At 43.5% G+C, this 13861-nt stretch overlaps 1 protein-coding gene across 1 annotated transcript in view; it reads right to left on the bottom strand.

The window, feature by feature from the left end:
* The window catches only part of LOC124013874 (transmembrane protein 151B-like), a 49805-nt gene that overhangs the window by 22342 nt on the left and 13602 nt on the right, over positions 1–13861 (bottom strand). The gene's annotated exons all lie outside the window — the stretch shown is intronic.

The raw sequence follows: 13861 nt of genomic DNA, 5'->3' as shown, positions 1-13861 counted from the left end.
TGTGTGTGTGTGTGTGTGTGTGTGTGTGTGTGTACACAAAGTAGTTATCAGCCACCGTCACCAATACTCACATATTGGAGGAAGTGTATCTGGTGTGATTTAATGCAGGGCTGGATTGAAATCCTGCACACATGTCAATTTCACTCAGAAATTACAATAATATTTAGCCATGTTGCTCACAAAACACACTCAAGAGTCCTCAGATCTGACATTTGCAGTGTGTGTGTGTGTGTGTGTGTGTGTGTGTGTGTGTGTGTGTGTGTGTGTGTGTGTGTGTGTGTGTGTGTGTGTGTGTGTGTGTGTGTGTGTGTGTGATCATCCATGTGTTGAGAAGGTTCTGGTTCTAATGGAAACCTCTGTCCATAATGTGGTCGATAAAGGTCAGGTGCTGCCGTCGCTAAGGGCCAGGTGCTGCCGTCGCTAAGGGCCAGGTGCTGCCGTCGCTAAGGGCCAGGTGCTGCCGTCGCTAAGGGCCAGGTGCTGCCGTCGCTAAGGGCCAGGTGCTGCCGTCGCTAAGGGCCAGGTGCTGCCGTCGCTAAGGGCCAGGTGCTGCCGTCGCTAAGGGCCAGGTGATGCCGTCGCTAAGGGCCAGGTGCTGCCGTCGCTAAGGGCCAGGTGCTGCCGTCGCTAAGGGCCAGGTGATGCCGTCGCTAAGGGCCAGGTGCTGCCGTCGCTAAGGGCCAGGTAATGCGGTCGCTAAGGGCCAGGTTTTGCAGTTGCTAAGGGCCAAGTATTGCGGTCGCCAAGAGCCAGATGATGCCGTCACTAAGGGCCAGGTAATGCGGTCACGAAGGGCCAGGTTTTGCAGTTGCTAAGGGCCAAGTATTGCGGTCGCCAAGAGCCAGGTGATGCCGTCGCTAAGGGCCAGGTAGAAACACTAGAAGTAGTGCAATATTTAGATGTTAACCACTTACCTGACCCTAACATTAACTAGTGTCTAGTCTTACCTGACCCTAACATTAACTAGTGTCTAGTCTTACCTGACCCTAACATTAACTAGTGTCTAGTCTTACCTGACCCTAACATTAACTAGTGTCTAGTCTTACCTGACCCTAACATTAACTAGTGTCTAGTCTTACCTGACCCTAACATTAACTAGTGTCTAGTCTTACCTGACCCTAACATTAACTAGTGTCTAGTCTTACCTGACCCTAACATTAACTAGTGTCTAGTCTTACCTGACCCTAACATTAACTAGTGTCTAGTCTTACCTGACCCTAACATTAACTAGTGTCTAGTCTTACCTGACCCTAACATTAACTAGTGTCTAGTCTTACCTGACCCTAACATTAACTAGTGTCTAGTCTTACCTGACCCTAACATTAACTAGTGTCTAGTCTTACCTGACCCTAACATTAACTAGTGTCTAGTCTTACCTGACCCTAACATTAACTAGTGTCTAGTCTTACCTGACCCTAACATTAACTAGTGTCTAGTCTTACCTGACCCTAACATTAACTAGTGTCTAGTCTTACCTGACCCTAACATTAACTAGTGTCTAGTCTTACCTGACCCTAACATTAACTAGTGTCTAGTCTTACCTGACCCTAACATTAACTAGTGTCTAGTCTTACCTGACCCTAACATTAACTAGTGTCTAGTCTTACCTGACCCTAACATTAACTAGTGTCTAGTCTTACCTGACCCTAACATTAACTAGTGTCTAGTCTTACCTGACCCTAACATTAACTAGTGTCTAGTCTTACCTGACCCTAACATTAACTAGTGTCTAGTCTTACCTGACCCTAACATTAACTAGTGTCTAGTCTTACCTGACCCTAACATTAACTAGTGTCTAGTCTTACCTGACCCTAACATTAACTAGTGTCTAGTCTTACCTGACCCTAACATTAACTAGTGTCTAGTCTTACCTGACCCTAACATTAACTAGTGTCTAGTCTTACCTGACCCTAACATTAACTAGTGTCTAGTCTTACCTGACCCTAACATTAACTAGTGTCTAGTCTTACCTGACCCTAACATTAACTAGTGTCTAGTCTTACCTGACCCTAACATTAACTAGTGTCTAGTCTTACCTGACCCTAACATTAACTAGTGTCTAGTCTTACCTGACCCTAACATTAACTAGTGTCTAGTCTTACCTGACCCTAACATTAACTAGTGTCTAGTCTTACCTGACCCTAACATTAACTAGTGTCTAGTCTTACCTGACCCTAACATTAACTAGTGTCTAGTCTTACCTGACCCTAACATTAACTAGTGTCTAGTCTTACCTGACCCTAACATTAACTAGTGTCTAGTCTTACCTGACCCTAACATTAACTAGTGTCTAGTCTTACCTGACCCTAACATTAACTAGTGTCTAGTCTTACCTGACCCTAACATTAACTAGTGTCTAGTCTTACCTGACCCTAACATTAACTAGTGTCTAGTCTTACCTGACCCTAACATTAACTAGTGTCTAGTCTTACCTGACCCTAACATTAACTAGTGTCTAGTCTTACCTGACCCTAACATTAACTAGTGTCTAGTCTTACCTGACCCTAACATTAACTAGTGTCTAGTCTTACCTGACCCTAACATTAACTAGTGTCTAGTCTTACCTGACCCTAACATTAACTAGTGTCTAGTCTTACCTGACCCTAACATTAACTAGTGTCTAGTCTTACCTGACCCTAACATTAACTAGTGTCTAGTCTTACCTGACCCTAACATTAACTAGTGTCTAGTCTTACCTGACCCTAACATTAACTAGTGTCTAGTCTTACCTGACCCTAACATTAACTAGTGTCTAGTCTTACCTGACCCTAACATTAACTAGTAGTGTCTAGTCTTACCTGACCCTAACATTAACTAGTGTCTAGTCTTACCTGACCCTAACATTAACTAGTGTCTAGTCTTACCTGACCCTAACATTAACTAGTGTCTAGTCTTACCTGACCCTAACATTAACTAGTGTCTAGTCTTACCTGACCCTAACATTAACTAGTGTCTAGTCTTACCTGACCCTAACATTAACTAGTGTCTAGTCTTACCTGACCCTAACATTAACTAGTGTCTAGTCTTACCTGACCCTAACATTAACTAGTGTCTAGTCTTACCTGACCCTAACATTAACTAGTGTCTAGTCTTACCTGACCCTAACATTAACTAGTGTCTAGTCTTACCTGACCCTAACATTAACTAGTGTCTAGTCTTACCTGACCCTAACATTAACTAGTGTCTAGTCTTACCTGACCCTAACATTAACTAGTGTCTAGTCTTACCTGACCCTAACATTAACTAGTGTCTAGTCTTACCTGACCCTAACCTAACATTAACTAGTGTCTAGTCTTACCTGACCCTAACATTAACTAGTGTCTAGTCTTACCTGACCCTAACATTAACTAGTGTCTAGTCTTACCTGACCCTAACATTAACTAGTGTCTAGTCTTACCTGACCCTAACATTAACTAGTGTCTAGTCTTACCTGACCCTAACATTAACTAGTGTCTAGTCTTACCTGACCCTAACATTAACTAGTGTCTAGTCTTACCTGACCCTAACATTAACTAGTGTCTGTCTAGTCTTACCTGTCTTACCTGACCCTAACATTAACTAGTGTCTAGTCTTACCCCTAACATTAACTAGTGTCTAGTCTTACCTGACCCTAACATTAACTAGTGTCTAGTCTTACCTGACCCTAACATTAACTAGTGTCTAGTCTTACCTGACCCTAACATTAACTAGTGTCTAGTCTTACCTGACCCTAACATTAACTAGTGTCTAGTCTTACCTGACCCTAACATTAACTAGTGTGTCTAGTCTTACCTGACCCTAACATTAACTAGTGTCTAGTCTTACCTGACCCTAACATTAACTAGTGTCTAGTCTTACCTGACCCTAACATTAACTAGTGTCTAGTCTTACCTGACCCTAACATTAACTAGTGTCTAGTCTTACCTGACCCTAACATTAACTAGTGTCTAGTCTTACCTGACCCTAACATTAACTAGTGTCTAGTCTTACCTGACCCTAACATTAACTAGTGTCTAGTCTTACCTGACCCTAACATTAACTAGTGTCTAGTCTTACCTGACCCTAACATTAACTAGTGTCTAGTCTTACCTGACCCTAACATTAACTAGTGTCTAGTCTTACCTGACCCTAACATTAACTAGTGTCTAGTCTTACCTGACCCTAACATTAACTAGTGTCTAGTCTTACCTGACCCTAACATTAACTAGTGTCTAGTCTTACCTGACCCTAACATTAACTAGTGTCTAGTCTTACCTGACCCTAACATTAACTAGTGTCTAGTCTTACCTGACCCTAACATTAACTAGTGTCTAGTCTTACCTGACCCTAACATTAACTAGTGTCTAGTCTTACCTGACCCTAACATTAACTAGTGTCTAGTCTTACCTGACCCTAACATTAACTAGTGTCTAGTCTTACCTGACCCTAACATTAACTAGTGTCTAGTCTTACCTGACCCTAACATTAACTAGTGTCTAGTCTTACCTGACCCTAACATTAACTAGTGTCTAGTCTTACCTGACCCTAACATTAACTAGTGTCTAGTCTTACCTGACCCTAACATTAACTAGTGTCTAGTCTTACCTGACCCTAACATTAACTAGTGTCTAGTCTTACCTGACCCTAACATTAACTAGTGTCTAGTCTTACCTGACCCTAACATTAACTAGTGTCTAGTCTTACCTGACTAACCTAACTTATTAACTAGTGTCTAGTCTTACCTGACCCTAACATTAACTAGTGTCTAGTCTTACCTGACCCTAACATTAACTAGACCCTAACATTGTCTAGTCTTACCTGACCCTAACATTAACTAGTGTCTAGTCTTACCTGACCCTAACATTAACTAGTGTCTAGTCTTACCTGACCCTAACATTAACTAGTGTCTAGTCTTACCTGACCCTAACATTAACTAGTGTCTAGTCTTACCTGACCCTAACATTAACTAGTGTCTAGTCTTACCTGACCCTAACATTAACTAGTGTCTAGTCTTACCTGACCCTAACATTAACTAGTGTCTAGTCTTACCTGACCCTAACATTAACTAGTGTCTAGTCTTACCTGACCCTAACATTAACTAGTGTCTAGTCTTACCTGACCCTAACATTAACTAGTGTCTAGTCTTACCTGACCCTAACATTAACTAGTGTCTAGTCTTACCTGACCCTAACATTAACTAGTGTCTAGTCTTACCTGACCCTAACATTAACTAGTGTCTAGTCTTACCTGACCCTAACATTAACTAGTGTCTAGTCTTACCTGACCCTAACATTAACTTACCTGACCCTAACATTAACTAGTGTCTAGTCTTACCTGACCCTAACATTAACTAGTGTCTAGTCTTACCTGACCCTAACATTAACTAGTGTCTAGTCTTACCTGACCCTAACATTAACTAGTGTCTAGTCTTACCTGACCCTAACATTAACTAGTGTCTAGTCTTACCTGACCCTAACATTAACTAGTGTCTAGTCTTACCTGACCCTAACATTAACTAGTGTCTAGTCTTACCTGACCCTAACATTAACTAGTGTCTAGTCTTACCTGACCCTAACATTAACTAGTGTCTAGTCTTACCTGACCCTAACATTAACTAGTGTCTAGTCTTACCTGACCCTAACATTAACTAGTGTCTAGTCTTACCTGACCCTAACATTAACTAGTGTCTAGTCTTACCTGACCCTAACATTAACTAGTGTCTAGTCTTACCTGACCCTAACATTAACTAGTGTCTAGTCTTACCTGACCCTAACATTAACTAGTGTCTAGTCTTACCTGACCCTAACATTAACTAGTGTCCTTACCTGACCCTAACATTAACTAGTGTCTAGTCTTACCTGACCCTAACATTAACTAGTGTCTAGTCTTACCTGACCCTAACATTAACTAGTGTCTAGTCTTACCTGACCCTAACATTAACTAGTGTCTAGTCTTACCTGACCCTAACATTAACTAGTGTCTAGTCTTACCTGACCCTAACATTAACTAGTGTCTAGTCTTACCTGACCCTAACATTAACTAGTGTCTAGTCTTACCTGACCCTAACATTAACTAGTGTCTAGTCTTACCTGACCCTAACATTAACTAGTGTCTAGTCTTACCTGACCCTAACATTAACTAGTGTCTAGTCTTACCTGACCCTAACATTAACTAGTGTCTAGTCTTACCTGACCCTAACATTAACTAGTGTCTAGTCTTACCTGACCCTAACATTAACTAGTGTCTAGTCTTACCTGACCCTAACATTAACTAGTGTCTAGTCTTACCTGACCCTAACATTAACTAGTGTCTAGTCTTAACTAGTGTCTAGTCTTGCCTGACCCTAACATTAACTAGTGTCTAGTCTTACCTGACCCTAACATTAACTAGTGTCTAGTCTTACCTGACCCTAACATTAACTAGTGTCTAGTCTTACCTGACCCTAACATTAACTAGTGTCTAGTCTTACCTGACCTAACATTAACTATTAGTCTTACCTGACCCTAACATTAACTAGTGTCTAGTCTTACCTGACCCTAACATTAACTAGTGTCTAGTCTTACCTGACCCTAACATTAACTAGTGTCTAGTCTTACCTGACCCTAACATTAACTAGTGTCTAGTCTTACCTGACCCTAACATTAACTAGTGTCTAGTCTTACCTGACCCTAACATTAACTAGTGTCTAGTCTTACCTGACCCTAACATTAACTAGTGTCTAGTCTTACCTGACCCTAACATTAACTAGTGTCTAGTCTTACCTGACCCTAACATTAACTAGTGTCTAGTCTTACCTGACCCTAACATTAACTAGTGTCTAGTCTTACCTGACCCTAACATTAACTAGTGTCTAGTCTTACCTGACCTAACATAACCTAACATTAACTAGTGTCTAGTCTTACCTGACCCTAACATTAACTAGTGTCTAGTCTTACCTGACCCTAACATTAACTAGTGTCTAGTCTTACCTGACCCTAACATTAACTAGTGTCTAGTCTTACCTGACCCTAACATTAACTAGTGTCTAGTCTTACCTGACCCTAACATTAACTAGTGTCTAGTCTTACCTGAGTCCCTAACATTAACTAGTGTCTAGTCTTACCTGACCCTAACATTAACTAGTGTCTAGTCTTACCTGACCCTAACATTAACTAGTGTCTAGTCTTACCTGACCCTAACATTAACTAGTGACCCTAACATTCTAGTGTCTTACCTGACCCTAACATTAACTAGTGTCTAGTCTTACCTGACCCTAACATTAACTAGTGTCTAGTCTTACCTGACCCTAACATTAACTAGTGTCTAGTCTTACCTGACCCTAACATTAACTAGTGTCTAGTCTTACCTGACCCTAACATTAACTAGTGTCTAGTCTTACCTGACCCTAACATTAACTAGTGTCTAGTCTTACCTGACCCTAACATTAACTAGTGTCTAGTCTTACCTGACCCTAACATTAACTAGTGTCTAGTCTTACCTGACCCTAACATTAACTAGTGTCTAGTCTTACCTGACCCTAACATTAACTAGTGTCTAGTCTTACCTGACCCTAACATTAACTAGTGTCTAGTCTTACCTGACCCTAACATTAACTAGTGTCTAGTCTTACCTGACCCTAACATTAACTAGTGTCTAGTCTTACCTGACCCTAACATTAACTAGTGTCTAGTCTTACCTGACCCTAACATTAACTAGTGTCTAGTCTTACCTGACCCTAACATTAACTAGTGTCTAGTCTTACCTGACCCTAACATTAACTAGTGTCTAGTCTTACCTGACCCTAACATTAACTAGTGTCTAGTCTTACCTGACCCTAACATTAACTAGTGTCTAGTCTTACCTGACCCTAACATTAACTAGTGTCTAGTCTTACCTGACCCTAACATTAACTAGTGTCTAGTCTTACCTGACCCTAACATTAACTAGTGTCTAGTCTTACCTGACCCTAACATTAACTAGTGTCTAGTCTTACCTGACCCTAACATTAACTAGTGTCTAGTCTTACCTGACCCTAACATTAACTAGTGTCTAGTCTTACCTGACCCTAACATTAACTAGTGTCTAGTCTTACCTGACCCTAACATTAACTAGTGTCTAGTCTTACCTGACCCTAACATTAACTAGTGTCTAGTCTTACATTAACTAGTGACCCTAACATTAACTAGTGTCTAGTCTTACCTGACCCTAACATTAACTAGTGTCTAGTCTTACCTGACCCTAACATTAACTAGTGTCTAGTCTTACCTGACCCTAACATTAACTAGTGTCTAGTCTTACCTGACCCTAACATTAACTAGTGTCTAGTCTTACCTGACCCTAACATTAACTAGTGTCTAGTCTTACCTGACCCTAACATTAACTAGTGTCTAGTCTTACCTGACCCTAACATTAACTAGTGTCTAGTCTTACCTGACCCTAACATTAACTAGTGTCTAGTCTTACCTGACCCTAACATTAACTAGTGTCTAGTCTTACCTGACCCTAACATTAACTAGTGTCTAGTCTTACCTGACCCTAACATTAACTAGTGTCTAGTCTTACCTGACCCTAACATTAACTAGTGTCTAGTCTTACCTGACCCTAACATTAACTAGTGTCTAGTCTTACCTGACCCTAACATTAACTAGTGTCTAGTCTTACCTGACCCTAACATTAACTAGTGTCTAGTCTTACCTGACCCTAACATTAACTAGTGTCTAGTCTTACCTGACCCTAACATTAACTAGTGTCTAGTCTTACCTGACCCTAACCTGTGTATGTGTGTGTGTGTGTGTGTGTGTGTGTGTGTGTGTGTGTGTGTGTGTGTGTGTGTGTGTGTGTGTGTGTGTGTGTGTGTGTGTGTGTGTGTGTGTGTGTGTGTGTGTGTGTGTGTGTGTGTGTGTGTGTGTGTGTGTGTGTGTGTGTGTGTGTGTTGAATATAGTATAGTATCCTTCATTGCCTTATCTATCCATCATGAGCTAAGTGCACTAGCACAGACACACACAAACATACACTGTCTAAGTGCTTCTTATAAAAACCCACTTTCCCACAGCAGAGATGTCATATGTTCATGCTGCTACGAGCATAGTGAATTATTTAAACCCACACACACGCTCTCCCAGACCTATCCCAATCTGACTGACATCTAGAAGTGAGATACACAGTACTGGGTGGTCTCTCTCACTCTGTTTGTGTTGTCTGGGTTATGTTGTTGTCTGGGTTACATTGTTGTCTTGGTTACACTGTTGGTTTGGTTACATTGTTGTCTTGGTTACGCTGTTGTCTTGGTTACGCTGTTGTCTTGGTTACGCTGTTGTCTTGGTTATGCTGTTGTCTTGGTTACGCTGTTGTCTTGGTTATGCTGTTGTCTTGGTTATGTTGATGTCTTGGTTATGTCGTTGTCTTGGTTATGTCGTTGTCTTGGTTATGTCGTTGTCTTGGTTATGTTGATGTCTTGGTTATGTCGTTGTCTTGGTTATGTCGTTGTCTTGGTTATGTCGTTGTCTTGGTTATGTCGTTGTCTTGGTTATGTTGTTGTCTTGGTTATGTCGTTGTCTTGGTTATGTTGTTGTCTTGGTTATGTCGTTGTCTTGGTTATGGAGGGAGGGAGGGAGGCAAGGAAACGACAGAACAGATGAAGAAAGAGAGAATGACACTAGTGCCCTCGCCAGATGTCCAGTCAGCACAACTATCCTTCCCTTTCTATCTCCCTCGCTTCTTCTCTCTCTCCATGTCGCTCTCCCTCTCTTTCCTCTCTCTCCATCCTTCGCTCCATCCCTGCACTATGCAGAGACTAGCTGCAACAGCTCTGATAACTCAAACACACTGTTTAACTGTTTCACTGCTGACTGGCATGAGCTTTCTGTGAGAGGTGCTGAAAATGAAGGGAATACTATACCTCTCTATCCATCTACTCTCTCCACCCCCTCTCTTTCCATCCCCCTCTCTTTCCATCCCTCTCTCTCCATCTCCCCTCTCTCTCCATCTCCCTCTCTCTCCACCTCCCCTCCTATCTCTCCATCTAACCTCTCTCTCCATTTCCCTCTCTATTCCACCCCCTTTCTTTCCACCCCCTCCTCTCTCCCCCCCTCTCTCCACCCCCTCTCTCTTTCTACACCCCCCTCTCTCTCCATTCTCTCTCTGGCTCTCTTTCTATTGATCCGTTTATAAAAGGAACCAGAGAAAACTCAGAAAGCTGAAAGTGAAAGAGGGAGAGGAGAGAGTAGGATAGTATAGAGAAAGAGACCAGAAGAGAGAGTAGGTTAGTAGAGAGAGAGAGACCAGAAGAGAGAGTAGGTTAGTAGAGAGAGAGACCAGAAGAGAGAGTAGGACAGTAGAGAGAGAGAGACCAGAAGAGAGTGCAGGACAGTAGAGAGAGAGAGAGACCAGAAGAGAGTGCAGGTTAGTAGAGAGAGAGAGAGACCAGAAGAGAGAGCAGGTTAGTAGAGAGATAGAGAGAGAGAGAGACCAGAAGAGAGAGCAGGTTAGTAGCGAGAGAGAGACCAGAAGAGAGAGCAAGTTAGTAGAGAGAGAGAGATGAGATGAGAGAGCAGGTTAGTGGAGAGAGAGAGAGTAGGCTAGTAGAGAGAGAGAGAGAGAGAGAGACCAGAAGAGAGAGCAGGCTAGTAGCGAGAGAGAGACCAGAAGACAGAGCAGGTTAGTAGAGCGAGAGAGAGACCAGAAGAGAGCAGGTTAGTAGAGCGAGAGAGAGACCAGAAGAGAGACAGGCTAGTAGAGAGAGAGAGAGACCAGAAGAGAGTGCAGGTTAGTAGAGAGAGAGAGACCAGAAGAAAGAGCAGGTTAGTAGAGCGAGAGAGAGACCAGAAGAGAGCAGGTTAGTAGAGAGAGAGACCAGAAGAGAGAGCAGGTTAGTAGAGAGAGAGAGACCAGAAGAGAGAGCAGGTTAGTAGAGAGAGAGACCAGAAGAGAGAGTAGGATAGTAGAGAGAGACCAGAAGAGAGAGCAGGTTATTAGAGAGAGAGCGAGAGACCAGAAGAGAGAGCAGGTTAGTAGAGAGAGAGAGACCAGAAGAGAGAGCAGGTTAGTAGAGAGAGAGAGAGACCAGATGAGAGAGCAGGTTAGTAGAGAGAGAGAGTAGGTTAGTAGAGAGAGAGAGAGAGACCAGAAGAGAGAGCAGGCTAGTAGCGAGAGAGAGACCAGAAGACAGAGCAGGTTAGTAGAGAAAGAGAGAGACCAGAAGAGAGAGCAGGTTAGTAGAGAGAGAGACCAGAAGAGAGAGCAGGTTAGTAGAGAGAGAGAGTAGGTTAGTAGAGAGAGAGACCAGAAGAGAGAGTAGGACAGTAGAGAGAGAGAGACCAGAAGAGAGAGTAGGACAGTAGAGAGAGAGAGAGACCAGAAGAGAGTGCAGGTTAGTAGAGAGAGAGAGACCAGAAGAGAGAGCAGGTTAGTAGAGAGATAGAGAGAGAGAGAGAGAGAGACCAGAAGAGAAAGCAGGTTAGTAGCGAGAGAGAGACCAGAAGAGAGAGCAGGTTAGTAGAGAGAGAGAGACGAGATGAGAGAGCAGGTTAGTGGAGAGAGAGAGAGAGCAGGCTAGTAGAGAGAGAGAGAGAGAGAGAGAGAGAGAGAGAGAGAGAGAGAGAGAGAGAGAGAGAGAGAGAGAGAGAGACCAGAAGAGAGAGCAGGCTAGTAGCGAGAGAGAGACCAGAAGACAGAGCAGGTTAGTAGAGAAAGAGAGAGACCAGAAGAGAGAGCAGGTTAGTAGAGCGAGAGAGAGACCAGAAGAGAGCAGGTTAGTAGAGCGAGAGAGAGACCAGAAGAGAGACAGGCTAGTAGAGAGAGAGAGAGACCAGAAGAGAGAGCAGGTTAGTAGAGAGAGGGAGAGAGACCAGAAGAGAGAGCAGGTTAGTAGAGAGAGAGAGACCAGAAGAGAGAGCAGGTTAGTAGAGAGAGAGACCAGAAGAGAGAGCAGGTTAGTAGAGAGAGAGACCAGAAGAGAGAGCAGGTTAGTAGAGAGAGAGACCAGAAGAGAGAGTAGGATAGTAGAGAGAGACCAGAAGAGAGAGCAAGTTATTAGAGAGAGAGCGAGAGACCAGAAGAGAGAGCAGGTTAGTAGAGAGAGAGAGAGACCAGAAGAGAGAGCAGGTTAGTAGAGAGAGAGAGAGACCAGATGAGAGAGCAGGTTAGTAGAGAGAGAGAGTAGGTTAGTAGAGAGAGAGACCAGAAGAGAGAGTAGGACAGTAGAGAGAGAGAGACCAGAAGAGAGAGTAGGATAGTAGAGAGAGAGAGAGACCAGAAGACGGTGCAGGTTAGTAGAGAGAGAGAGACCAGAAGAGAGAGCAGGTTAGTAGAGAGATAGAGAGAGAGAGAGACCAGAAGAGAGAGCAGGTTAGTAGCGAGAGAGAGACCAGAAGAGAGAGCATGTTAGTAGAGAGAGAGAGAGACCAGAAGAGAGAGCAGGTTAGTAGAGAGAGAGAGAGAGAGACCAGAAGAGAGAGCAGGTTAGTAGAGAGAGAGACCAGAAGAGAGAGCAGGTTAGTAGAGAGAGAGAGAGACCAGAAGAGAGAGCAGGTTAGTAGAGAGAGAGAGACCAGAAGAGAGAGAGACCAGAAGAGAGAGCAGGTTAGTAGAGAGAGAGAGACCAGAAGAGAGAGCAGGTTAGTAGAGAGAGAGAGACCAGAAGAGAGTGCAGGTTAGTAGAGAGAGAGAGAGACCAGAAGAGAGAGCAGGTTAGTAGAGAGAGAGAGAGAGAGACCAGAAGAGAGAGCAGGTTAGTAGCGAGACAGAGACCAGAAGAGAGAGCAGGTTAGTAGAGAGAGAGAGAGACCAGAAGAGAGAGCAGGTTAGTAGAGAGAGAGAGACCAGAAGAGAGAGCAGGTTAGTAGAGAGAGAGACCAGAAGAGAGAGCAGGTTAGTAGAGAGAGAGAGACCAGAAGAGAGAACAGGTTAGTAGAGAGAGAGAGACCAGAAGAGAGAGTAGGATAGATAGTAGAGATAGACCAGAAGAGAGAGCAGGTTATTAGAGAGAGAGATAGAGACCAGAAGAGAGAGCAGGTTAGTAGAGAGAGAGAGACCAGAAGAGAGAGCAGGTTAGTAGAGAGAGAGACCAGAAGAGAGAGCAGGTTAGTAGAGAGAGTAGGTTAGTAGAGAGAGAGACCAGAAGAGAGAGTAGGACAGTAGAGAGAGAGAGACCAGAAGAGAGAGTAGGACAGTAGAGAGAGAGAGAGAGACCAGAAGAGAGTGCAGGTTAGTAGAGAGAGAGAGAGACCAGAAGAGAGAGCAGGTTAGTAGAGAGATAGAGAGAGAGAGACCAGAAGAGAGAGCAGGTTAGTAGCGAGAGAGAGACCAGAAGAGAGAGCAGGTTAGTAGAGAGAGAGAGACGAGATGAGAGAGCAGGTTAGTGGAGAGAGAGAGAGAGCAGGCTAGTAGAGAGAGAGAGAGAGAGAGAGACCAGAAGAGAGAGCAGGCTAGTAGCGAGAGAGAGACCAGAAGACAGAGCAGGTTAGTAGAGAAAGAGAGAGACCAGAAGAGAGAGCAGGTTAGTAGAGCGAGAGAGAGACCAGAAGAGAGCAGGTTAGTAGAGCGAGAGAGAGACCAGAAGAGAGACAGGCTAGTAGAGAGAGAGAGAGAGACCAGAAGAGAGAGCAGGTTAGTAGAGAGAGAGAGAGACCAGAAGAGAGAGCAGGTTAGTAGAGAGAGAGAGACCAGAAGAGAGAGCAGGTTAGTAGAGAGAGAGACCAGAAGAGAGAGCAGGTTAGTAGAGAGAGAGAGACCAGAAGAGAGAGCAGGTTAGTAGAGAGAGAGACCAGAAGAGAGAGTAGGATAGTAGAGAGAGACCAGAAGAGAGAGCAGGTTATTAGAGAGAGAGCGAGAGACCAGAAGAGAGAGCAGGTTAGTAGAGAGAGAGAGACCAGAAGAGAGAGCAGGTTAGTAGAGAGAGAGAGAGACCAGATGAGAGAGCAGGTT

Source organism: Oncorhynchus gorbuscha, linkage group LG25 (genome assembly GCF_021184085.1).
Source record: "Oncorhynchus gorbuscha isolate QuinsamMale2020 ecotype Even-year linkage group LG25, OgorEven_v1.0, whole genome shotgun sequence".
In the NCBI taxonomy this organism is placed as follows: domain Eukaryota; kingdom Metazoa; phylum Chordata; class Actinopteri; order Salmoniformes; family Salmonidae; genus Oncorhynchus; species Oncorhynchus gorbuscha.
The sequence above is the reverse complement of the archived record's forward strand: the minus strand, read 5'-3'. Positions and strand labels throughout refer to the sequence as shown.